Source organism: Platalea leucorodia (genome assembly GCF_965183815.1).
Source record: "Platalea leucorodia genome assembly, chromosome: 1".
NCBI classification, from domain to species: Eukaryota; Metazoa; Chordata; class Aves; order Pelecaniformes; family Threskiornithidae; genus Platalea; species Platalea leucorodia.
Window position 1 is genome coordinate 147789282 of NC_138823.1, and position 27799 is coordinate 147817080.

Sequence of the window (27799 nt, forward strand, 5' to 3'; positions counted from 1 at the left end):
AATTTTCTTTTATTTCTAACTCTCATAATTTTAAAAACCTTTCTCCTTTGGTTCAGCAAATCTTTCAGGGTCACTCAACATTTTTAACCTAATGTGAGACATTATCACAATTTAGAATAAATTAATATAGTGTTTTAAAACGCTTCTTAGACACTTCTGCTTGTTGTGTGACAGATTTGAATGCATGTTTAGCATAATTATTAAATGTAATTTATGTTTGTCATGACTTAATATTCAAGCAAGCTTCACAAAAACAGAATTAAAAAAATAAACCATGTTCAGTAATAGCACGGATCACTCTTGGAGACTGATAAAAGATGTTATAGAAAATGTAAGGTGCTATTAATAACAATGACAAAAGATCCCTTGCACTCTACCTCACTTGTCTGCCTGCTGCAGACTGCTGGTTAGTCTTTGAAAGATATAATTCCCACCACTTCAATGTAAAAAAACAGAAGGATGACATTTAAGGCTTCCAGTTTAAGATACTGCTTTTTTTATCTAGGGTTAATAAATATCAAATGTTGTCTACTCAGCACTTTTAAAAATTGGAGACGACATACTGATGCCTTTAGTTTCCTTTGCGACTGGCTCTAAATGAAAAATGAAAACTCAGCTATTCCACAAAGCAAAGTGTTTTTATAGGTTCAGAAAGTTCTCAGGAGCAAAGCAATGAGTAGTTAACTTATAAGATTGTTAATGGGACTGGCTACAGTTCACAGACAGAGGGAATGTCATAGACCATAAGTCATAATAACATTCACTCCAGATTAAGTGAAGCAGCCAGGTAAGAAAGAACAAATGTCGGGCCCTTGGAGGCAGCAGGGTGTTTCTCCTCTGGTGTTCGTTGTAACAAGGTTTCCTCACAGAATGTCTCCTTTGCAACAGTGACGTCCTATAAAGATAGAGGTGATACGCATGAAAATGAAAACATTGCAGTTGTACATTTCATGTATGCTATATTTACCCACTATGTATATATGAATTCTATATACTTTGTATAATCACACTAGAAGAACACTGAAGTAGCTATATACAATTAAATTTTTAAGTGTTTGTATAATTGGACTTGTAAAACATTATATTTCATTATGACCATAGATGCCTGGTCCAGAAGTATCATCTTTACTGTCCCTCAGATCAAAACGTGAATATTTACCTTCATGTATATGTGGCAGTATATGTAACTCATTTTTCCCTTTCTAAAAACATCCTCAGTACTGACAAATCTGTTCCTTTTCTGGAAGTTTCTACATTGGAGCAAATGATCATCCCGTTTCTTCATTATCTGTCATTTTAATCCTGCTACAGAAAACATGGACTGCCACACTGCCCCCCCAAAATATCCTTCCCTGTACTTACTCCTTAGTCAAGGCATGTGTACTCAGGTTTTAAAAATACATCTACTCTACTGTTTTCTTAGTTGTTTTGCTAAAACACAATCCAATAAATCAAACCTAATTCATATCTGACGTTTCAGAAATAACTTTGCTGAAATTTTCTGTATGGCAGACTATTGATTTTTTTTTTCCTTTTTCCCCTAGGGCCCTTTGAAAGTGTCTGCAAAAGAGTTCTGCTAACCTATCTGATATTGTTAGCTGGTAAGCAATAGACAGATTGTACTTTACTGAATTTCTCCTTAGGAGTATTTGAAACTCTTCAGGAACAGATTGAGGACCTTTATCTGAAATAATCTCTTCAGGTAACCCATAAGCAGCAAAAGGCTATGTCTCAGCTCACCTCAGCAGCTGAAGTACTAATCTTGTGGATTGTGTTTGGCCACCCCAAACCCAATTAGGCAGTCACCTACACTTTTCAGGATACAATTCAGTTACAGGTGAGAAAGAACAGGCTCTAACCTGTTTGGTGGCTTCTAAATAATTGATTCAAGTATGGTCAAGATATCTCTGTAAATACAGCAAATTCACTATGGTCAGTATTCTCTTGAAAAAAAAAAATGTAGGATTATTTTGTTTGTTTCCAAAGTGCAAAGTATTCCCTCTAACTCAACCAGCATCTTAACATGCATATCTCTCATATTAAAATTCACATAACCATAGTAAAGAATCTCCTTTGTCACTTAAGATGATGACGAGAAGAAAGTATAATGTGCTGTTTTAAGAGACAATCTTTAAATATAAGGTACAATCTGTTCACCTGTCATGTTTGTCTCAGATGGAGAAAGGTTCCCTTAAAGTGAAATAAGTGGTCTAATCTCCATGTTTAAAGTAGTATTTTTTGCTCAGCGTGACTATATTCAACAGACCTTCTTGTTATTCTTTTTGGACTGAAGCTTATTAAAGAGCATATAAACACAAAGTCCCTAAATAATGGAAGCATTTACCTTTCACAATTTATTAATTATTATCTCTTCTTTACTTACAGACAGAGTCTTTCTTCCTACATACTGAAAGTTAAATTAAACTTTTTTAAAATGTGAAGGGTGGGCTCTTTTTCAAATCGTGTATCTTGTTCCTTGGTTGACCACTTCTCTCCCCTCAGGCTCTCTTGTATCATTAAGCAAAACATTTTCTCACTTTTTCCACAGAAACCAGTTTAAAAGAGAAAAAATCTCCTGGGATTTGTTAAAGATGGCTAGAAAGTCTCATTTTTCTCTCAGATCTCTCTGTAAATAAAACCACCTATAAGGTTTTTGCTAAATCTTCGTAGTGAAATTCACCCAGCGTCTGTAGAAAATTTAAATCTCTTCATAACATAAATGTCACTTTTCCCACTAGAATTCAGGCAAAGATCTTCCCTTACTACTATCTCTGAAAACACGTGTATAAAAATACTACTGCATACCCTGAGCTTGCATTTCATATTCTTACCATTCTCATTACATTGAAAACCTTCCATGCTTTTACATCTCCTTTCCACTATTGCTATTGTTATTCTTTTTTAATAACAAGTAGTCTTTCACCACTTCTTCTCTTTCCTAAGCCATTTGGTTTTGCATGTCCTTGTCACCAAGTTTCTCAACATTTTCTAACGTACAAAACACAGGCTCACACTTTTTCAAGTTACTTATACTTTAGTTGCTACAAAAAAATCCCACAACTATCTTGGCCTAACTTTACTCACAGACTACATTATAATGAGGAAGGAGTAAGGGCAGCATAAGGTGGCAGTACACTTCAGAATTACCCTTTCACTCCTCTGGTTGCCTTCTGCCTCCTGGACTGTTTGGGAAAACAGCTGCCCACCTCTCCTCTGCCAGGGTAGCACATAGTTTGGAGCTCTACACCTTCATCTGGGAATCAGCATTCCCAGTGACTGTGGGCAATTACACTCCCAGATGTCCCAGTAGCTCAGTGAAGGTGGAGTGTCCAGTCATTTGGTTTTCTGTTGGTATGAAGCAGCTGGAATTTATTCCATCTAGAGCTATTTTTAGGGTTTTAGGCACACTGGACATAGTCTTTGCCTAAGCCCACGCATCAGTCCAAAATGTTAGACTTGCTCACCGAAACAGAATGATTTTACACTGCATGATCAATGAAACAGGATTCACCATGTTAGATGTACTACTTTAAGTAACATAAGCTGGACAGACAGATAAGTGCAGACCATCTGGCATGCACTGCCTATTGCACTTTGGGAAACCTGCTCTACCTGGAACACCAGGATTCAAGTTCAGTGGGACCAAGTCACTGGTTCTCTGTAGTGCCAATAATCCTGCTTCTGTGGATTATTTCTTCACTCCCTCATGGGAAGCTATTTCCACCCACATCATATAGTCTTCTCCAGCTGTGAGCATAGATGACTTGATACTCTTTTCTGTCATCTAAGTGTCTACAGCATAAGAACCCATTAACCTCTACAGTAATTGCTCTTTAGCAGTGGGAATATCATAGGACTATACAAAAAATATGGGTTGTGTCTGAGCTGTGGCATATTGGCATCCTTGTCCTTAGCCACATGTCCTACCATATTCTCTCTGCCTTTTAGAATGAGACTTGAGTATACACCATCCTCACATGTTCCCTGGTGTCCTTTGGACCACATGATGCCTCTGTGGCACGGAGCCCAAATGCTCTCCTGTCTAAGAAATGCCAGTCGGTACATCCCAAGTCTCCCTGTGCCGCCTGGTCAAACTGTGCCTACCATGTATCTGTTTATTCCTCCCTGGTAATGCAGGGGGAGGACAGAAGGAGAACAGAACAAAATCAAATGCTGTACTCCAGGTAGCTGGCCCAGCCTGGCATATTTGTGTGTACAGGTGGTCAAAGCTCTGGGCTGGGATGAGAAAGTACCTCCAAAACATCCATAATGAAAATGAGAATTAGAGCCACAATCCTGTTAATGTTTGTTCTAAATAAAGGAATGAAAGAGGGCACAGAATAAAACAAATGTGAGCTTGGATTAAAAACAGATGTGATTTTTATTACCTTTCTCATTGTGCTCATCCATTTTATTTTGCTGAAAAACACGTGTTCTGAAGCTAGATATGAAGTACGATGTAAACAGAGATGAATATAAATATAAGAGGTGATTTGCCTTTTTTCCTGTCCTTTTCATAGTAAAGGTAGAAAGAGTATCGTACAAGCATAATGACGAAATATACTTCTGTCTTTTGCCAGGAATCCCAAAGATTTTGATGACTGGTCCATTTATACTTAGCAGGTAGTCCAACACTTTTCTTCCCTGGTTAAAGAAATTCACATTAAAGTTCCCTCCTAATTGTTTGAGATTTTAAATCAGAAATAGCGTTCAACAGAAGACTGAGCCTCTAAAGACAACAGCTCTCCACACCCAAGATTTCATCAGAGGAAACAAAGCTGAGAGGAATACTGACAGCAACATGCAGACATGCTCAGCTGAGCATAACTGCCTAATTAAGGTCTTATCACCAGGTATGTCACTTCAAATAGATAATGAAGCAAGAAGTGAATACATTCTATGTATTGCAGCACACACGATGCTAAATACACACTTGTTAGAGATCTGGTGGCTAAGAAGGGCAACCATGCATATCATACTCATCTCAATACCTGTTGCTAGTTACTGCCAACCAAACTTTTCTTTCACTCATCCTTACAGCCTAAGGGTAAAGCGACATGTAGCATGACTGCAAGCTCAGTAGTAGCATGGGTTAGTAATAAAGTGGGTTTATAATATGCCCTCTGCTTATACCTTTCCCATACTTTAGCATTCACAAGGATGATCCTTCCCCAATGGTAGTACAAGTTTTGACTGTCAAAGGCCTAATATATGAAACTCTGCTCTATTTCTGTGTATGTCATGGACATTAGACCAACACATCCTCTTTAGTAACAGAAACATGTTTTTTTGACACCAAAAAGCACTCCCTCCCCAGCAGTCACTCTTCAACCATTGTAAAGACCTTTATTTGATATAGCACGTAGGGAGAAATTACTCAACAGAGGTGACAGGATTCTGGCTGCAGGGTATGAACACTGCCTGGAGCTCATCACACACATGTCCCTGCACATGCTTGTCTCTATGTTACAACAGTAGCTGCTAGTACACTGTATTGTTGTAAGTAAACATGATTTTCAAATGTGTTCCTAAAGTCTGGAGTTTACAGAAACTTACACTATTCCCATTTCTTCCCAATAATGTTTCAGATGATTTTTGTAATAGACAGTAAATCATTGCTTTTGCCACTTATCCAAGCCAGATTTGTGCCCATGCCTAAATCCTTCCGAAGTCTGCTTACTAATCTGAGCACACTTGCAGGCAGTCCCCAGTGTCTGTGATATTCTGAGGTGTGTGTATGGGTGCTAAATCAGGGAGCTGGTTACCTCTTTCATTTCTGGCTCCTTTATAAAATCCCAGGCAGAAATCTGTCAGCCTGGGACACGATATACCTCTCATGACCACAGCAAATCGTTCAGTACTTTGACACAACAAGAAACCAGCACTAGAGGCTTATAGGAATTTCTGGTTGGAATAAGACCAGAGAGCTTTAATAATTATCTACAACATGCAAAATAAGCAGCTAGGAAAGGTGGTGTGATTTATTAGCTATGCATAGGCTTCATAATAATGTAGTTAAGTTTTTGTCAGCACATCCACTACAAAGGCTGTTTTTCTTGAGATGATAATTGAGCTAAAAGCTAGGAGTCTCTTGCCTGACAGGAAGTGACTTAACAATTTTTGAAGAACAAAACCTATGAAAGTATTGAAGTGACAGTGCACAAAAGTATTTGCTTGCCTACATGTTGACTTGCTCTTTTTTTAAACTTTCCCTTCTGAATATGTATGTTGAAGATTTTCCGTCAATACCTGCTTTCTGTGAGACTGCTAAGATGCTTGAGCTAAAGGTGCCAAATACGATACCCGCATGTTTAAGCTCAGCAAAAATGTAAATTTTTGCAGAGACACCAACCACAATCGTGGTCACTTTGACTTGTAACACATGCAGTGAAGGTCACTACATAGCTCAATAGACTTCATAGAATCATAGAATGGTTTGGGTTGGAAGGCACCTTTAAAGGTCATCTAGTCCAACACCCCCTGCAATGAGCAGGGACATCTTCAACTAGATCAGGTTGCTCAGAGCCCTGTCCAACCTGACCTTGAATGTTTCCAGGGATGGGGCATCTACCACCTCTCTGGGCAACCTGTTCCAGTGTTTCACTGCCCTCATTGTAAAAAATGTCTTCCTTACATCTAGTTGAAATCTACTCTCTTTTAGTTTAAAACCATTACCCCTTGTCCTGTCTCAGCAGACCTTGCTAAAAAGACTATCACCATCTTTCTTGTAGGCCCTACTTAAGTATCAAAAGGCTGCAATAAGGTCTCTCCAGAGCCTTCTCTTCTCCAGGCTGAACAACCTCAACTCTCTCAGCCTTTCCTCATAGCAGAGGTGTTCCATCCCTCTGATCATTTTTGTGGCCCTCCTCTGGACCCACTCCAACAGCTCCATGTCCTTCCTGTGCTGAGGACCCCAGAGCTGGATGCAGTACTCCAGGGGGGGTCTCACCAGAGCAGAGTAGAGGGGCAGAATCACCTCCCTCAACCAGCTGGCCACGCTGCTTTTGATGCAGCCCAGGATATGCTTGGCTGGGAGCGCACATTGTTGGCTCACGGCCAGCTTTTCATCCACCAGTACCCTCAAGTCCTTCTCGGCAGGGCTGCTCTCAATCCCTTCATCCCCCAGCCTGTATTGATACCAGGGATTGCCCCAACCCAAGTGCAGGACCCTGCACTTGGCCTTGTTGAACCTCATGAGGTTTACATGGGCCCACTTCTTGAGCTTGTCCAGGTCCCTCTGGATGGTATCCTGTCCCTCAGGCGTGTCAACCACACCACTCAGCTTGGTGTCGTCTGCAAACTTGCTGACAGTGTACTCGATCCCACTGTCTGTGTCATTGATGAAGATATTAAACAGTAGTGGTCCCAATACAGAACCCTGAGGGAAACCACTTGTCACTGATCTCCATCTGGACACTGAGCCATTGACCACTACCCTCTGGATGTGACCATCTAACCAATTCCTCATTCACCAAACAGTCCACCCATCAAATCCATATCTCCCCAATTTAGGGAGAAGGATGTTGTGGGGGACCATGTCAAAGGCCCTACAGAAGTCCAGATAGACAACAGCCGTAGCTCTTCCCTTGTCCACTGATGTAGTCGCTCCATCAGAGAAGACCACTAGGTTGGTCAGGTAGGCCTTGCCCTTGGTGAAGCCATGCTGGCTGTCTCGAATCACTTCTCTGTCCTCCATGTGCCTTAGCATAGCTTCCAGGAAGATCTGTCCATGATCTTCTCAGGCACAGATTTGATGCTGACAGGTCAGTAGTTCCCAGGGTCCTCCTTTCTACCCTTTTTAAATATGGGTGCAATGTTTCCCTTTTTCCAGTCACCAGGAACTTCAACAGCAGGGTTATAGCCAGCAGAAATGTTCAGTACTGTGTGGGTATTAGTATTGTAACATTTTACCATGGCTGGAATTAGGCCACTTTCTTTTTATTTTATTTCCTGTAAACCCAATATAACTGGTCACACAAATATTTTCCCTGTTTCTGATTTTAAAAATTAAATATTACAGGCTATCCTAACTACTAAGCTTTGCTTGAAGCAATTACCCTTGAATTTTAAAAATAAACATTTTTAAACTTACGGCTTAGACCACTAATGAAATACAAAGATTTTGTGCAATGGAAATTAACCAGGTAACGGAAATAAGCACGTAGTGACTATTCATAATTATACTACTGATCTTAAAGGGGAGAACTGTGGCACTCATATAGATTTCATTTTAGTGACTCTGTTGAAACTAGTAATGGAAGGACTGGGGTTTAAAACTGTAATGGCCTAATGAACCATAAGCTGATAATGACTGGAGGGAAACATAATTTAGCATTCATGTGAAGTGTGTCTCTTTTTTAATAAATTAGGTTTTCACATTTATGTGATGCATCAATTTAGTAAAATCAGAGTATATTTTTATTAACTAAAAAGAAAAATAATTTTGATATAGTTATAAATTATATTTCATGACACAAACTATTTTAACTGAACAAAATGTGTGTGTGCGTGTGCACGCACATGTGTGTACACAAGGTTAAGTACAGACAATGCTGTGATTTAACCTATAATATAATGTTTCACAAATGGAGGTAAGCCAATGAAATATTGCATACCAACTTTATTGTTGGGTCAGGAATATTATAGGTATTTAATGAACCATATTGATGACTCTATAATTAAGCTGATTTGAAATTAAAATGTTATTAAAAACAACCTTCAGGGCCTTTCTACGAGATGATACCACAGGGCCTGTCATTCATTTCATTTCCAACACTCCAGGAGTGAAAAAGATTGATTTTTTTGCAACTGAGTTTTATATTAACGATAAAGATGATCTCTTTTCTTGTTTTTCTCCATATTGAGAACACAACTTAATGCAGTAAATTTTTGTGGGACAAACCTAACAAAGCCAGCCACTGCAAAAAAAAGGGTATTTAACAAAGAAGTTCCAAAGTGAAACTCTACTAGATTTTTACCTGGAGGAAAGGGATGTTGTTGTTGATGTTTTTAAGGTTACAGGCTTTATTAAATTCTATAAAGAATTTTACTACTTAACATGGGATTGCCTTTTTTGTCATATAGATAATATCAAGAAAATGGGCTGGAACTTGGTGTTTTGCCAACTCTTAGGCTATGCCTATGTTAGTAAATTAGACATAGCCAGAGTTTTTTCTCTGGCACCAAGGCCAGCCAAAACAGAATGGCTTTGGAGCCATAGGTAAAGTCTCCATCCTACAAAAGAGTGTCCTCATCCTAACCACCTTTGGGCATCACCACAACCATACATGAGACCATGCTAACAGCTTACTAGTATAGACAATAGATTCCTGGTGCCCCAGACCATTAACTGCTCCTGTTTAATTTATCAATACATAGAATTATGACCTGGAATCTACAGATCTGTAAAGTTCCTTATTATATGTTTTTTTCTGTGAAGTATTCCCTGTTCCTTTTGATATGAATAGAGCCAATAGCATCCTGGCTTGTATCAGGAATAGTGTGGCCAGCAGGACCAGGGAGGTGATAGCGCCCCTGTACTCAGCACTGGTGAGGCCACACCTCGAATACTGTGTTCAGGTTTGGGCCCCTCACTACAAGAAGGACATGGAGGTGCTGGAGCGTGTCCAAAGAAGGGCAATGAAGCTGGTGAAGGGTCTAGAGCACAAGTCTTATGAGGAGTGGCTGAGGGAACTGGGGTTGTTTAGTCTGGAGAAGAGGAGGCTGAGGGGAGACCTTATTGCTCTCAACAACTACCTGAAAGGAGGTTGGAGCAAGGTGGGGGTTGGTCTCTTCTCCCTAGTAACAAGCGTTAGGATGAGAGGAAACGGCCACAAGCTGCACCAGGGGAAGTTTAGGTTGGATATTAGGAAAAACGTCTTCACTGAAAGGGTAGTCAGGCATTGGAACAGGCTGCCCAGGGAAGTGGTTGAGTCTACATCCCTGGAGGTATTCAAAAGACAGGTAGACGTGGTGCTTGAGGACATGGTTTAGTGGTGGACTTGGCAGTGATAGGTTAACAGTTGGACTCAATGATCTTAAGGGTCTTTTCCAACCTTAACAATTCTGTGATTCTATGATTCTTTGATTCTATGCTAGACAAGCTGCTGAGATACACCTCCTTAAATGAAAGAAAAAGTCAAAAAGCATAATGTTGATGCAAGAATTTAAATGGACAATAGATTTTCATTATCCTTATGCCATTGACGCTACTTCTGGCCTTCTGTTCTAAGGCTAAGAATTTGAGAGAAGTTGTTTGGAAGTGATTGATTATTCATTTATTGTTAGTTTGATTATATCGCCATGCCCTGGCAGCCAAGAGGGCAAACTGCATGCTGGGGTTCATCAAACACAGTATAACCAGCTGATCAAGAGAGGTGATTATCCCACTGTATTCAGCATTGGTGCAGCCTCAGCTCAAGTACCATGTGCAGTTCTGGGCCCCACCATTGAAGAAGGATGTGAAGGTCTTTGAATGCGTCCAGAGGAGGACAACAAAGCTGGTGAAAGGGCTGGAAGGAATGTCCTATGAGGAGCAGCTGAGGACTTTGGGTTTGTCTAGTTTGGAGAAAAGGAGGCTGAGGGGCGATCTCATTGCTCTCTACAGCTTCCTGAGGAGGGGGCATGGAGAGGGAGGTGCTGAGTTCTTCTCCCTGGTATCCAGTGTTAGGATGCATGGGAATGGTTCAAAGCTGTGCCAGGGGAGGTTTAGACTGGACATTAGGAAGCATTTCTTTATCTAGAGGGTGGTCAAACACTGGAACAGGCTTCCTAGACAGGTGGTCGATGCCCCAAAGCTTCTCACTGTTTAAGAGGCATTTGGACAATGCCCTTAATAACATGCTTTAACTTGGTCAGCCCTGAATTGGTCAGGCAGTTGGACTAGATGGTCATTATAGGTCCCTTCCCACTGAAATTAGTCTAGTCTAGTCTAGTCTATAAGGTTCAGATTTCTTAAGCAGTTCCACACAGGCTCGTTTGTGCTGTTTTGAGAAGATGCTGTTAGTGCTACAATTTGAGACCGGACAGCTTAGCAAGAGTAACTCTAAACTCAATCCTATTTCCCAAATATAGACACTGAAAGTCATCCAAAGGCATAGTACCTCCTCATCACAAACAGAGATTTCAGATTCCTAGGGCATCTCAAGGACATATTAGAGACACCTATGTTTAAGCAACTGAATTGAGACCTCCAGATTTCAAGACAATGATAAAACATCAGGTCTTTGCATACATGCAGATAAGTTAAAACACACTACACAGCAAAGATTTCAAAATTTTCAATGACTCATTAAATATATCTCAACAGGTTTAGGTTCCAGAAAGCAGACTTAGAGTGGATAAGGTTTGGATATCCTGGGAGTACTTACAAATTTTTCTGAGTTACCTTACTCAGAGAATGTCATTTCACAGGGATGCCTCTGTATTGCATTGCTTGCATTTTCCTAAATGTGCTTTTAATAAAAATCTTAGAGAAGAGGAAGGCTCTGCCTGGAATGTGCCTGCTACGTGGTCCTGGGAATGACTCAAGTCTGTATAACTACCGCATGTCACCTGTGTGAAATGCGCCCGTTCTGGGAACGTAATGTGAGGAAACAGGTGCCTCACCTCCAACGTCATGTCACAGAGCCTTGGCCTCAAAGTATGTCTAAGTACAAAACTTTTCAATAAAAAAAGCAAGGAAGATCAGGACAAAGAATGCATTATGCTACAAAGACTATGTACAATTAACTCAGGAAATACAGTTAGGAATAACAAACGATGGATCCTAATAATGGAATACTGCACATCCTGTTTTCTATGCGGTGCCCAGCTGTCATTGCTTTATGCTGCAGCAAATTCAACAAAAATTCTATTACTATCAGTCTACAATTACTATAAACCGACTAATTAAATCCACATTTCAAATTGACTGTGGAATGAGATTCCTACATCTTTAAATAAAGAAGCTAAAAATGGAATAGCATAGCTAAACATTATACATCTGCTATTTTTCCTTTTTCAAATGTTTAATTCATATTTCATAGGATAATGCTGTAGCAGATAGGACTACTTACTATTCAATAAATTAAGAATTCTGATTAGCTATTATTTATAGTGCAATGTTTCTTATATGTCTTAGTATTGTTCATTTCAATGACAGATTTAGAAAGAGCAAAAAAGAAGGTAATGCAATACTTTCTCAGATACAAATAATCAGGATCAAACCTGAAAGATGATAGCTAAAGCTCTTGTCCATAAGCATCCTATCCCATTCCTAATCCTAGAGACAATCTTTCAAAGAAAGAGACATTAAAAATACTCAAAAAGTGTGCTCAAAAGAGAGGGAGGGTGGAATAAAACAGACAGGGGGCTGACAGGAGTGAAGAACAGTGAGGAACAGTCTTTCTCTGAAAAAACAGTGAGACTTGGAAGGAGGCAGAAATCATATAGGTACATTAGTGGCTTATGATATGATTTCTCAGTCAGTCTTTTGTTCTAAATAAGCAATACTTTGCTTTAAAAGAGCTATGTGTCACTGGCAGCATTTGAAGTGCAAAAGCATAGAGAAGAATATTATGTTTTTACTTTTTTTTTTTTTTGTTAGTCTGTTTGCTCTCTTGTTTGCTTTAGGACAGACACATATCGGCTTTCAAGGGATAAAGACTCCATTAGAAATGTTTACTGGAACCCAGAGTGAGTTTTTCTGTGGAAATTCTGAGTTTACAGAAGCCACAACACCCAGAAGGGGACAAAATCTTGCTTCCGTGCATCGACTAATCATCCAGCCTCCAACCATCTCAGAACGAATTGGGCCGATGCGCTCACAGCTGCACCATCTCATAGCCTATGGGAAGCTAAGTTTCCATGGGACCTTTAGAGGGCTCAGTCGGAGACTAATTTCAGAAGTTCATTCTTTATCCAAACTAAAACACTAATCTAGACTTACTTCCTGATTTGGGGTATTGCCATAGCACCAGAGTGACTTCCAAAGCCTGCTGAGCTCAGGTGTAGGATAGCTTCAGAGTCCAGCTCCCGCTGAGCTGGAATATCTTCCTTCTGTTTTACCCCATGCTGACTCCCAGGCTTTGGTTACCACTGCCACTGCCGCAAGGGACAAAAGCACACACAAGGAGCTAAGGCTTGCTGAGGTGACCATGGGGGAGGAACTGCATCTCAGACTGATCTGTGGGAGGGAGAAGTCCCCATAACAACAATAGCAAAGTGCAATTTTTTTTTTCAGTTAAAGTCTCAGAATATATGGAACATGATACACTGAAAAGATCAGTAGAAAGTCAGTACTCATGTGGCAGTAGCTCATAATAGTTCTTCAGGTTGGCATAGCAATTCAGTAGACAAGATGTGGTGTGTAACTCAAGTCCCCCAGTCCAGACAGATGTCAAACTCCTGCTGACAAAGATAGACAGAAGGAAAAAAAAGTGAACTTGGGAATGAAACAGAAAACAAAGCTCATGGCTTAGTTTCACAGTCCATGCACAGTCAAAGTTAGGGAAGGGAAAAAAACACTCCTCCCAAATCTCTCTTCTGCTTCTAGGGATGCAGCTTCACCAAAATTGCTATTATTCCTTTTTCTTCCAAGGCACCTCAGACTCCCAGACACAGCCACACTGGGCAATAAAATCGTCATCGATATAAAAGTGAAGCTTTAACAAATATTCTCTCAGTATTTAAAGCTTTATGAGAAATAAAACAGGATGTTGATGTAAGGCATTCAAACAAGAGGTCAAGAGATATATTTTCTTCAAGTAGTTTATTCATTCAGTTCCAATAAACTACCAAAATATTCATACAAATGTACTTGCTTTATAAGAGGTCAACATAGACGTCCCTTTCATGTGATTCTTGCATAAGCAAAACGTATTTGACTGCTTGAAACCTTGGAGAGTTAGTGTAAGATCTACCAAAGCAGAGTTTTTCTCCCATCTCACCTCTTTTTCTGTCACAAACAAGACGTCACAAACATACTAAAAAGGCTGGAACTTCATTAAGCCTTTCTCCTTCCTCAGAAACAAACTCATGGCAACTCATAACAACTAAGCCCACGAAGGAACAAAGCACAGCCAAAGCAGAGTGAGCGAGATAAGAGATGTTCCCCAAGTGAACATGCAAAACATACTAACTGTAAAGGGGAAGCAAATTATCCTTATAAAATGCCAGCATGTAAATTAAGCCTGCCTGGGGAAAGATGAACTTGTGCATTAATTTTAGGCAGGTTTTCAACATACAGTTTGTGCACAGGTTTAGAAACAGATATTCACTCATCAAACACCTTCTTCCAGCACAGGGAATATATGTCACCTGTGTTTTAAAGGGAGCCAGGCTTCAGTGATGAGAAAATACTTATAGTATAGTAATTGTGAAAACTCTGAAAGTGCCCTATTTCCAAATCATTTCACTATGATCAATACTTACATGTATCTGTTTTCCATGTTACCGTATTTTGTTATGTATTGCCATTATCAATTTGCAATCTCCTCTCAGAATATGATAATTTTATTTCAGCGATATAATAATCTGGGGACTTGTACAGAAGCAATAGTATGGTAGGAATGGGGAGTGCAAATGAACCCTGGGCTGTGAGGAGTACACAGAACTGCCTCAGGGAGCCACAGGGCCCTGAAATACCCAAAAAGAGAGAGTCAGAGAAGGAGTGCCAAAAAGTGAAAAATAGATGAGTTATGGGACATCAGAGGCTCGGCATGGAAAGAAAGTTGGTATACAGAACTTCTCTCAGGAAGAGAGGATGAGAAAACTTCATACAAGAAGAGGAAAACCAAGGTATACACATAGCCCTTGGTGAGGACAGGACAGCAGGCAGGTTCTGAAATGGGATGCGAGGACAGTGTCATCTGAGAAATGAAAGCACACGTACTGCATGAGTGCAATAAAGCGTGCATCCCTTTACTTATCTAAGAAATCATTAGTTGTTTTCTTGTTGAGGGTTGAGAACTGCATACAGTGTTTCTGCAGCAGCTTTTTCCCTTCAGACACTTCACCTTCACTTGTAAAGAAGCAAGTAAAGAAGTCTTCTTGTAAAGAAGGCTTTTTCTTCTCTATCCTGACCATCAGGGTGCAGCAGGCGGGGCCTGCCCCACAGGCATGGGGAGGTGGACACCAGCTGGGCAGGGGCCTCGCTGGCAAGGTCCCATAGCTGGGCAAGCAGAGCCAGACCAGCATGCATGAGCAGGGTCAGCCACAGCCCAGCGCTCGCCAGGCATGTCCCCAGCGCTGAGGTGGGTCCGAGGACAAGCCAGGAAGTCAGTCAGCAGCTCAGGGTCTAGAAACAGAAAAAGAAATTAGGTTATAAAACACAGTGTGCCAGCAATCAATTTTTACATACAAGAGCCACTTGTCATTAAACAGGACTGAAGTGCTCCATGAAAGAGTTAAGAATATTCTAAGAGATGTTTAAAGTAGAGTAATGTGCTTAGAGTGAAGGATTCTGAAGTACTCACCAAAACAAACAATTAGGAATATTGACTGATTCAAGTTACTGAAAATTAGATAAATATCTTCAAGTCTTTAGGTAATTATTTGAATTTAATCCTGTATCAGCAATGATTATCTATTGTACTTGGCAGCTTGTTTGAAATTATCAGGGTCAGCTTTGAACACTTAGAGGTGGCATTCATCTGACTAATGCAGACATCCATATGAGCTAATCACCAAGGCTTTGTCTATAGTCAATGGAAATCTGTCTAGTCAGTGTAGCAGAGACATGATTCATCTTATCCTAAGTACATACATAGAACAGGTAAGAGGAATTGCACCCAAAACGTGCCTATTTCCCTTCACCAGCTGTAAATAGATCCTTAGGAGAGCAGTTCACATACAGATGAGTACACTGCAGACTTCCGAGGCCAGAAGAAATGACTACAACTCTACATGCTCACATTATAAAAGCATATGACTTATTCCCCGAAAATGGGATTGGCTGGCCAAAGACACAGCACCGGATCCCAAGCTTACTCAAATCATTGAAAAAGTACACCTCAATAATTTGGATCAGGTGTTCCAAGTATATAAAACCTGAAAATGTCATTTACTGTCTAGGGAGATCCTTCCAGGACATGTATACAACATGTTTGTGGCATGATTTTTAAGTTATGAAACAAGATCTCTCAGAGTATTAAATTCAGATTTTTTCTCTTCTCTTGTATGCAAACAATAATATGAGATGTTTTCCCTCAATTCACTCTATTTAGCTGAGAGAAAAAAATATTTACACTCGCATACGTGATTCTAAGTCATCTCCAAAGATGTTGTGAAGATAATTTTGCTATATATTACTGTTCTTCAAAAAAGAAAAAGAAGAACCATAAGCAGGACTGTATTGAGGAACAGGGCAAACAGGCAGCTAAAAGCCAGTAGTCAGGCATATTCACTTTTGAAGTTTCATTTTCATACAGTCACTATCCAGATAAATAGTTTCGCTTGCTTACTTTATATTTATAAAGCACTTAAACATGCAAATAGGGCAGTGGTAAGCAGGACTGTTGTTACTAAGGCAGATGGCTTGCCCACTCCTTGTCCACTGTCGTGCTGCTTAAAGTGTCGGCACACAGCAAATAATAATTAGTGTCAGAAGCATTACTGCTTGCAGAGGATATAACTGCTGCTGGTCATTGTGTTACTTCTTTTTCATATTCATAAAGAGAAGAAAAGATATTTTTTTAAAAGGTTTTATTTCAACACTTGGAATTTAATCTGATGTTGTTGTGGTACTTTCCTTCGACATAGGTGTATTGTATATAATCAAAAAATACAATGCCACATTGATATCTAGACATTCTTATCAAGTTTGGGAAAAAAATATGAATCAAATTTAACCAGGTAAAAACTACCTGTCGAGCCCTTAACCAGACAGTTTGTGCTGATTGAGTATGAATTTCTAGGCATAGTTTGACAGGACCATCTGCACTGGCACAAAGGCACAAACCCCTTGTGAACGCTAGCTTTGAAAACCTCCCACCAGCTACAGAGTTAAAAAAAAAAAAAATATTGCCTTGGCCTTAGTTCTGCTGTATGCTCCAGGGTAAAGACGATTCTAAATATTTCTCAGAACCTTCTAAAGAAGACCTATATAAGTATATAAATAACAAACACAGGTCACTTTTTCCTCTTATTCGTTCAAACTGCTTTAATTCAGAGCTGAGGAACTTCTGTTCTACTTTGGAGTCTATGATATGCTCTCTTCTTTCTATCAGATTCCTGAACAAGTCGTTTTCCCATCATCAAAGCTCACATTGTACAAATTTATATTGTCCTATCGCTGCGTACTCTCTGCTTCTCTCTCCTTATCTTCCTGAAAGTTTTTCCTTCCTGAGCAATTTTAGCAGATTCTTTGCACTGGATCCTCCCTGTTTCTCAGATACTTAATGATAGGTTGCCATTGGCTTCACCCTTAATATATTCTAAATATTTCCATTTTCCTTTGCAGACAGTGTTAAAAGATTGCTGAAATTTCTAATTCTGAGTATTTGTTGTAGATTCTTTCCATTTACTACTTAGTTCTTCCCTGAGATGTTCACTTTCAAACCATTTGGACATGTGTTTATCCCTTTTATATTTCCAACTTTCACATCCATATGTTGAAGTGGAAATAGTATCTTGATTGAAGATTTGCAGTAGTTCTGTCTTAGGATTGTATATTTTTCTATGAACCAGTCTTATTGAAATCAGTAGATACACCACTGCCTTAACAGCTTGTGATAGTATTTCGTGCTGAATTACCCCATTGTCATATATATTACTGTCAGAGCATGTGAAAGGACTCGCTCTTTTTTGGCCTTTTCCTTCTGATGGAATGCTTGGGTTGAGTGTTTCTGAGACAAATCTGAAAAAATCTGAAAGTTTTAGATGGAAGTGTAGATTGGCTGAAGGGAATGATGAGAATTTCAGCCCCGTTGGTCTCTGTAAGTGCCCACCAGTGGAGGAAATAGTTTGTATTTTGTATAGGGAAACATCTGTCTCTGGACTACCAGCCTTGAAACCGAAATTATAATGGAAAGTGCTGATATATTACTTGCAGCTCATGGAAGAGCCATTAAAGGCTGAGTTCTGAGTTACATCAGGCAATCTTTCTTTTAAGAGTCCTATTTTTTGGCACCAGCCCTGCTATAATCAATTTGCTGAAAATATTGGAGCTTTATACACCATCAGATTGATTTTCCACAAAAAATATTGCTGGAAACCACTTACAGTCAGTGCAGTTATGGTACTCCACTCCACAGTATGTTTTCTAGTATTTTCTGGTTCAGTACGGTATTTTGTAAAACAGATTATAACATGTCCTCTGATGAAAATTTAGTTCATCCTTTTACTCTGCTTGTCCTTAAACACAGATACGATGGTCCTTATTGGTTCCATTAGTACATAATAAAATATATACAAGCTTGGGGAGGAGTGGCTGGAGAGCTGCCTGGCAGAAAAGGACCTGGGGGTATTGGTTGACAGCCGGCTGAACATGAGCCAGCAGTGTGCCCAGGTGGCCAAGAGGGCCAATGGCATCCTGGCTTGTATCAGGAATAGTGTGGCCAGCAGGACCAGGGAGGTGATAGCGCCCCTGTACTCAGCACTGGTGAGGCCACACCTCGAATACTGTGTTCAGGTTTGGGCCCCTCACTACAAGAAGGACATGGAGGTGCTGGAGCGTGTCCAAAGAAGGGCAACGAAGCTGGTGAAGGGTCTAGAGCACAAGTCTTATGAGGAGCGGCTGAGGGAACTGGGGTTGTTTAGTCTGGAGAAGAGGAGGCTGAGGGGAGACCTTATTGCTCTCAACAACTACCTGAAAGGAGGTTGGAGCAAGGTGGGGGTTGGTCTCTTCTCCCTAGTAACAAGCGTTAGGATGAGAGGAAATGGCCACAAGCTGCACCAGGGGAAGTTTAGGTTGGATATTAGGAAAAACGTCTTCACTGAAAGGGTAGTCAGGCATTGGAACAGGCTGCCCAGGGAAGTGGTTGAGTCTACATCCCTGGAGGTATTCAAAAGACAGGTAGATGTGGTGCTTGAGGACATGGTTTAGTGGTGGACTTGGCAGTGATAGGTTAACGGTAAGACTCAATGATCTTAAGGGTCTTTTCCAACCTTAACAATTCTAAGATTCTACAAAAGTTAACAAAGCAGTTAGACTGAGGCCAATAGTGTACCTGTGTTTTCTTAAAAGTTTGCAAGAGAGCCATAAAAGATATGTCCCATTTAAGGAGAATAGTTTTAATGAGGAAAGCATTTCATTTTCATAAAATATGTTTTATGTGAATTGTGTAGTAATGGATGTTTGATAATTTCAGTACGTTCCCACTCCCCATCAGCAATATTTTTTGTTCTTTGTGTAACCCAGAACCCCAAGTTGAGGCTTGGAGGCAGCAATGCAGGTGCAAGGGGGTGCAAAATCATTCTAATGCTGAAACTTATTTTCTAGGAGAAGATAAATATAGAGTCAATCATCCTTACACTATTCTGATATGTCACAAGGGACCCTAATCCAAAATAAAGTCTTCCTTGCTAAGGAGTAAAATGAGGTTTTAAGTGTGCAAATGGAAATGTACAATAAAGCCTCTGTCGTGGTCTGCACCCCACCCCGGGCCCTGTGAAAACAGCTATTGGCAGAGAGTACAATATCTGGTTCCAGCTGTTATATGAAACCTAAATTGCAGTGAGCTAGTAACCATACACTCAGCATACATCTCAGCAAAAGAAAGATCCTTCCCTTCTCTGACCAAAAGGAGTTTCAATCTCAATTCTAACTGCAGCTGTAGGCACTCTGAGAAGCCAGCCTAACACTTCCTAGCAACCTTTAAAGCAAAAATAAACACAACAGTAACAGTTTTCTTGAAGAGCCAGAATGAACTAGCAAGGGTAAGAATAATTAGTCCAAAGATGTTCCACTGACATATATTGTCCTTTTGTATCCCACTGCAGCAAAATATTTCTTCACTCTCCTCTATTTCTTCACTTTTGCAAAATTTGCTACAACTTTACAGCTCTTCAGATGTATTCAGTGCTTGAGATCACATTAAATTGACCATGCAGTACAGTGACTATTATAGTCCCTATTGCTATAGCCCAGCAAGTCAGGCACCCAAGTCTTCTTGCTCTGTGATAGCTGCTAATAGATGATGATTTTTCGACAGCAGCCACTGTAGAAAAGATCCGTTATCCGTGATCCGTTTCCAGATCTCATGCAGAGCAATTGTTGCTTCAGCAGTGGAAACCAGCTACCACTGAGAATACTACATTCGTTTCAGAAATGTTACCATACTGCTGCAAGTAAACTCATCTCACCAACTTGAGCTCTGCAGGAATAGAAGGATACTTATTCATCCAGTACACATAGAGTTACTGTGCTGCTAGAAGCAGCATAGCTGTGAGCACACCTTGCAGGCTAGCTAGATTTGCTGAGAAACCCACACAAAGCCGAGTTCTGAAGTACCTACACAACTTGTAGTACTCAGGTAACAAGTTCAGAGCTAACTTCAGTATCTTGGCACTGTGCTGCATATATGCACAGTCAGCTATCCAGAAAAAGGGTAATTACAAATCAGCAGCGTTAAACATCTGCTCATTGTTTTTATCTTTTAATTCCAAAGAAGTCTAATAAGGTACCTACTTGACTTCTCGGGTGTTCTGGAATGGGACTTACCAGCATTTTCTGCCATCAGTGCAAAGGTGTAATTATTGCTCTAATTTTTTGTTCTGGTTTAGCATGAAATAGATCAGCAGATGTACATACATTTCAAGTGAGAATCTTCACTACTTGTAATATTAGCTATGCTTTTTTTTTTATTGCTGTGCTTCTAAACTATTCTGCATATTGCTGTATGCTTTTAATCTGGTTTGCCAAAACCAGCCTTTAATGTATGAGTGGTGACACAGGAATAGTTATTTAATAAATAATGAAAAGGCGTGAAAATGTTATAGTTGTGCTAAATATAGCTAAATAGCACAGGCACAGTTTCTTCACCTTCTGAGGACAATTGCTTTTGTTGGTAGGCTGGGAGACACACAAGACAGAAACCATCACCCCAGGGGCTCAGTGGCACACTTGAAAACAAAACAGTACTGACTGCTCAGACACAACTTCAGAAGTATTCAAAGAGAACCTCGCCTTTGTTCTGGACAAACTAATCAGAAACAGAAATAATTATATTAAATGGTCAGTGTTTGTGAAGTAATTTTCCTTGATATGACATCCAGAAGAATAATCACAGTTAAGGAATCTTTCTAAATCTTTATGCAAATTGTGCAAAATCAGTTTAGTCCAGATTTCCATGGAAATCAAAGCAACTTACAAATCTAAATTTGGCTTCCACTGAATCACTCACTTCTCAGGTGCCAACAAAAACTCCAGGTTATGAGAGGCTGACAGTTCTGGTCTACCAGCAAGAGGACTGTCTCTAAAGTTACCTTCCCACACAAAGCCTGCATAAGTCTAAGTGATTGATACAATCCCAGTGTCTGTAAAATATTTTCTGTTTCTAAATTCAGAAAGAGAGAAACATAAATGTTTGATTTTTTTAAATAAAATGTGAGGACTTGAATTCATTTCTTGCCTCCCTAACCTGCTCTTGCTCTTATTTGTAATGTGAACAGAGAAGTCTCTATTAAGTGGGTGTGGAGCACACACATCTGTTTATGGTTTAGTGAAGGATGATTGTAGTTCAGGATGTGATGTGGCCACTAATCAAGTTATGAGTAATATACCTTGGAGAACATAAAACAACGTGAATTATTGAAGCAGCAAAGATGTTTGCAGATGAGACTCTCAGGGCATTAGCTCAAGTAGTGCAGCTTATTTCAAAACTATAGAGGCATTTGTGGCTTTATAAGTCTGGACAGAGGCAATAGAAGAGGTTCTTCATAATATGTGAACTTTGGGTAAGTGTATCTCTCGGCTTAGCTTCTCTTTGAGCAGGAGTCACAAGCAGGTGTTCAGTTTGTGGGACTTGGTAGATATTTTCTATCTGGGTATTACCATTAAATAACATCAGACTTTATTAATCATGTATCAAATACCACTGTAGCAACTTAGCTTTGCTCTTACCACAGTGGACCGCAAGACTGAGATACTTTGCACCTTTATTTTCAGTTATTAGTTAAACTGGTGGATGTTCAGGCTCTCTGATTTATGTATGAAACTGCATAAGACATCCTGAGCAAAATAATGAACAAGAATTCTCCCTTACCATATATACTGCATTCCTGAGAGGATTTTGCAAGGCGTACAGCCCTTCAAACTCTCAGGAGGATCAGAATTTATTTAAGAGAGAGCAGTCTCAGAGGGCAAATTGTAAACTGTGAAGATTAACAAGGAGTTTTTCAAAGGCGTAAAGGGAAATCAGATGCCTAACTCACATTAAAAGTCAATAGGAGATGAGCATTTAATCCCATTAGTGTCTTGGAAAAGCTGCTTCTGAAAAGAAACTTTTATGTTCTCATTGAATTTCAGAGCGTTCTGAAAATTCCTGAGTGGACCTGAGTTTCAAGTTCCCTGCATAACTGAACAACAGTCAAAGGTTTGGGGTTTTTTTAAGCTATACACCAGCTGGGATAAAATGCCAGATATATACGAGGTGTTTTCACCCACCAGCTGTCCTCCTCTCATGTACTAAACACCCCACTATGTGACGGCTGACCTCTCTTTTGTAAAGACAATTGCCCACCAGTGATATTGCTCTCCCTTCCCCTTACCAGCTGTTTTCCTTCCTTGAGCACTGCCTTTTGATGAAAAAAAAGGTTTTTTCCAGCTCTCTGGTCTTCTTTTACAGTTTGCCTTCAGCATAGTGCTTGCAAACCACCTTTCCCTATCACTTAGATGTACCCTTATTTTCTTTATCTGTGTTCACCCACAGCCATCCGTAACAAAGGTATCATACACTCCCCAAAGGGCTGCTGTTCACTTTGTAGAGCTAGCCAGGCAAGCTCTTCCCATTATTCACAAAGCTTTCCCAGCAGTTGCTCTGTATTTACTGACTATAGTTTAGTCCACGTGAGCTCTCATTGCAATACTGTAATTGTTACTTAGAGCTCTGAACATGGAAGACATTTATTTATCTGGCTGCTGCCTCATGTCACTTAGTCTAAAGAATATATGTACCACTTTCTCTGACATTCTTTGTTTGGAAGCCAAAGCTGGAAATAGATAGCATGGAGATTAATCATCTAAATTTGTCATTTCAAGGAGAACGAAAGAGGACATACATTCATGACCCACATTTTTATGCTACAACAATCGATTTCTCTAGAGTAATAAAGAAAAAGGCTCAGGGATGCTGAGACATAAGCTTTGGATGAATCCTGCACTTTGGCAGAGCAAGGCACAGAGAGCCAAGTATGGTGCCCAGTTGAAGCACGCCGCTGCAGTTGCTGGAAAGCCCAGGAGCGATCTCTAGGCAGCAGAGCATTCCCATTAAGGCCAATCAGTCTATCAGGTTTCATACACCTGCCACCAGAGAAATTTGTCAACTGAAAGCAGCAGGGAGAAAATTATACATCCAGAAGCTGGAGACATCCCCACAGACTCTGCAAACTGAACAATTCAAGACTAAGTTGTGCGGCTGCAAAAGCAGTCTCCCAGAACCTATCACCATATTTTCCACCCTACTTAAGTCTCTGCTGCGTATTTCATTGATGATACATCCACAACTGTTTCACCACTTGCAGTCTGGTAAACCGCATTTGACTAGCCCTCGCTGTGCAAGCAGGCACAGTTCCTTTTCATTTGTTGGTAACCATGTCAATGAAGAATTACAGGCATCAACAGTCACACTAACGTTTTAGGAAAAGAGGAGGGTGGGGAGTAGAAAAGAGCCTGAGAAAGGGACACCTCAGCCATAGAGATATACTTTACATAAATACTCCCAGATCTTACATAGCATTTGGCTTCAGTAGGACCTACTGAAAATTCATGAGTATTTTTCACACTGTCCTCAAAATACCATCAGTAAGAACAAACTCCATTTTAAAATTCTCGTATTTTAATACGAAAAATTGGAAGCACATTTTCTTTTAATAAAAGAAAAATTAAATTGTTCTCTTTTTCTCCTCCTGACTTTTCTCATTTCTTAGTGAGGAAAAGAGGAAAGAAGATAAGAGATACAAGTTTTCCAAATTCTTTCCCTTTTTCCTATTTTTCTATCTCTCCCAAGTAAGAAAACATAAACTGATGACAGAAAGACTGTTTTCTCCACCACTCACCACTTAATGCTTTCTCTCTCTCTTCTTTCCTTTCAGTGTAAAAAACCTGAGTATAAAAACAGAGCATAGGAATTTTTGTATCATTTTAGAAAAGTTCTTGTTAAAAAGTTGCTTAAGAAAAATGGTCTTGTGTGAATCACATTTTAAAGTTTGCATTCTGTATTTGCCTACTGTAAATACATGCTTATCTGCATGAAAATCAACAGCTTGAATAAAAACACTACTGTAAGCGAAAATTTTTGGGAAAAAAAATGCAAACCAGGGATAAAAACAACAGTTCCTAACCAGGTGAAGTACTCTTTTGATAAAATTCTGCACATATTGATGTTTCCATTTTTTATCAATCATCTAGAACAGGAAAGAAACGTAAGTTAAAGAAATGTAAAGGTTGAGACGTAGCATTATACATAAATGTAAAGTATAAATATTATATATATTTAGTATATGTAGTACAGCATAGAATTTTATAGTATAAAATTTGCATATAGTAGCTTGGAAAGTGCAGCAAAAACCAGTTGTGGTAAAGAAATAACACAGAACGGATCTGGAAATTATAGAAATACGTTAGAAAAATCCCACAAGTAGATACATTAAAATGAACGCATGCTCTTGTATGGCTGTTGAGAGGAACTTAATCTTATACATGAAATAGTCAATATAAGTGAGAAATGTGGAAAGTGCCAATGCTGTAACAGAAGTTTGAGTGATAGAGCATTACACGTAAGACATACTTGCAAGGAGATTAATCACAGAAAATACTCGAGCAGTTTTAGAATGCCTAAATGAAGGCATCATATTGCAATACAATAGCAGGGATGCATGAGATTAGGCATGGGAGCAAATCTGTAGCTAGTATAAATTATGTTGGCTCCATTGCTTTTTTCACTGCTGGCAGCTGGCACAGCTGCAGGACGGGTTCTGGCACTGTTGCACTGCAGTGCTCCGCTCAGCTGGGGTGCTTTGTCACCTCCAGGGGAGTCTGGGGGAAGCTCAGAGAGCAGAAACAGGAATGCTCAGGGCACAGTGGGTCTGAATCATGAGGAAATTAAAAGATCTGAGTGTGTGTAGCTTGGCTAAGCATACTATTAAGGGCAAGGGGAGGGGCTCTTGCTACGGGTTATGAGGCACCCTTTAGTATGATACATGAAGATACAGCTATCAGCAATGACATGAATTTAAGAAGGGGAAATTCAGACCAAATGTCAGACAAATACCCTTCCTGCTATTAAGCTCTATAAGAATAAAATAGTTTCCAAAAAAAAAAAAAAAAATCAGAGAAACTTGGAGACTTTTCAAGTCAGGCTGGACAAAACAGAAAACACAGAGAAAGAAGCTGCTTTACCAGGAACACAGACTGGCTTTTTTTAAAAGGTCTTTTGTCACTTTTCAGTCAGACTTCTATGGAAATAAAATTGCAGTGTTGAGAATAACAGATATTAGCCTAAAAATATTGAACAGTTAAAAATAAATACTTACTAGTGAACAAGATTAATCTAAACAATGTGAAGGAATTTTAAAAGAACTGAATCTGAAAGTATATGTAGAATTTAAGCCACAAGTCAAAACCAGTTGTGAGTGGAAAAAGTGCAGTCTGGCTGCACTCTCCCTGCAATGCAATCTATCGTTCTGGCCAACACAACTTCATGGGCCTGCCTAATGTTTGTAAAGTTCAGAAGAAGGGCAGTACTATTGATCCAAGGACAAAAAAGTATGAGAAGAGACCATAAAATCTGAATTTATAGACTATAAAAACGCAGTCTGAGGAGATTTAATTTTGGTATATAAAATCTTAAACAGTATAGTTAATGCCAAATGCACTTACTCTTTTTTTGCTGGGAGACAGATAAGAGGACAAGGGGCATAATTGCAAAGTAAAGAAAAACAAATTTGAAACAGATGTCATTTGTCCCATTTTTCTTTGCACAGAACCACAAGTGTATGCAGAATAGCTTATGAGTCAGAGGCTAAAGCTTAAACACTGGAGGATCATTCAAGAAACAATTACGGCAAATGGCATCCTGAGGGGATTAGAGTATTAAAAGAAAATGAACCTTAATAGACTGAATAGACTCCACTTAGTCCCTGAAATTTATTATGTTCATAAACCCCAAAACAAATACAGTAGCAGAAAGATAAAAGCTAAAGGTAGCCCACTTACTTAATAATATTTTCTTCTTTCTCTGTATTTCAGTATAATTCTAGTCTTCACTTTTGCTATTCAACGGTAACACAAATATTAAATGCACATAAATACATTAGAGACATTTCAAGCCATTCAGAATCTGCTTCAGGCAAAATTAACAAGAGCATTGCCTTTGAAATTTGGTGCAGCTGTTACTAATAAAAGAGCTAGTACTGCAGGCTGAAACAGCTGGGGATGATAAGTGAAAATAGAATTAAGGCTCAGTAATGCAGGTTTGCACTCTGGAGGGAATTCTGGACAAAACCTGTGTGTGGCCTCAGGTCTGATGGGCTTGTTCTGTACAGGACCTGGGTGACATGGCACGCAGCGTCCCAGCCCTGGTCTTTCTAAGGATGGCCACGCAAGTTCTGGCAGATGGGAGGTTCATGTATTCGGGAGGAAGACCATCCACATGTTCAGACATGCATGAAGATGAAAGCCTGCAAGTCAAACTTTGTGCAGAAGTGCAGCTCCTTCCTCACTGCTGCCCACCCTTCCCACCTGGGAGACCCCTGTGCCTTTCCTCTTCCTATTAAAACAGTTTCCCCCCTTCCCCAAATGTTCTGTGTCTCAGCCGCTTTCATGTGCATGGCCACTCTTTCCTGCATGCTGCAGCACACAAGCATTGAGAAGAGTAATGTCACTCAGCTTTAAAGTCTCCCTGTTTAGGTGGTCATGTTGCACTACAAACTCCTACAACTCTTCGCTAAAGAATTCAAGACTGGTGTGCAACAGAAATAAGGAACCCTACTACAGTGAAAAGCAATATTCTACATGCTGCAGAGCTTTCCTGGACTCTAGGAGAGAATGGAAAACACTGACTCCACCTCCAGGTGCCTCAGAGGCAGAAAGAAGGGGAACAAAGGAGCACGCATTGCGCTGGGGCTGTCAAACCTGATATCCTGCTCTAACAATGGTAGCACCACCTGCTTCAGAAGAAAATGCAAGACAAACATATAATGGCATACCCTTGAGAGGAAGTTTCTTTCTGACCCCAGGCTAGTAGTGATTGCCTGTTCCTTGCTATTCTCAGAGAATTTTACAATACTTTGCTGTGCAAATGTGGCTTATGACTAATGGGGTATGCCTTGTCCCAGAACTCAACTTAGAACCTTTCGATTATTCCTCAGGAGCACCCGTACCAGGGAACTTGGCACAGAGGTCTCCAAACCTGGCTTTGGGAAGTGTGTATAACAGAGCATCAGGCTGCGTACATGCATCAGCCTGGATCTGAAAACAATACAGTCATGCTCTCCAGGTCCTATTAAGTGCTGGGAGAGCACAGACCCAGCCAGGCTGTAAGCTGAAGTGGCTGAGACAATACCAAGGACTGAAGACCTAAACCACAGGAAATAAAACACAAATGTAAATATTGATCAATTTCTTTTATATCTAGCCTGAGGCTGACTTACAGCCTACCAG